The 482-nt window shown below is 65.4% G+C and overlaps 1 non-coding gene across 1 annotated transcript in view; it reads left to right on the top strand.

Moving 5' to 3' along the window:
* The first annotated feature begins 465 nt into the window (after positions 1 to 465).
* The window catches only part of LOC124750953, a 1,909-nt gene continuing 1,892 nt past the window's right edge, over positions 466 to 482 (top strand). Inside the window, exon 1 of the ribosomal RNA XR_007012002.1 lies at positions 466 to 482. This exon is cut by the window's right edge and continues 1,892 nt beyond it. This is a non-coding gene — a ribosomal RNA (small subunit ribosomal RNA).

Consider the following 482-nt stretch of genomic DNA (forward strand, 5'->3'; position numbering starts at 1 on the left):
GCGGTTCTCGCTGGTGGTTTGTATCGCAGCTGTGCGGATGTGTTGGCGCGTGCGCTGTGCTGGGAGAGTTCGCTTCGGCACCCAAGTGGGGCTTTTGTCCTTCTGTGGCGCTGGCGTTGGAGCTGCCGGTCACCGTAGGTGGCGCGTGTTGTCTCCCGCCGGCAATGCCACGACAGCACGCTCCCGGGCCTCTGTCGGCAGCGGCAAGCTCAGTTGGGAGCACGGGTGGTCGCACCGAAAGCGTCTACTCGCCTAACTCCGGGCGATTGCGCCTCTCTCGAACCCGACCAAGTACTTGGGACGGCGCTGCGCGCCGCCGGGACCTGAGAGGGTTTCGAGGTGTATTGTGCAGGGGAGCTCAGCCTCCTCCTGTTTGCAGAATGATTGAGCGGACGCTTGCGTGTTCGCGCGGGCCCCCGGGACACACTCCCGGGCGGCCGGCTGCTCAGCTCTAGTTGACGCAGCTCCCTGGTTGATCCTGC

The sequence above is a fragment of the Schistocerca piceifrons genome, unplaced genomic scaffold (genome assembly GCF_021461385.2).
Source record: "Schistocerca piceifrons isolate TAMUIC-IGC-003096 unplaced genomic scaffold, iqSchPice1.1 HiC_scaffold_448, whole genome shotgun sequence".
Lineage (NCBI taxonomy): Eukaryota > Metazoa > Arthropoda > Insecta > Orthoptera > Acrididae > Schistocerca > Schistocerca piceifrons.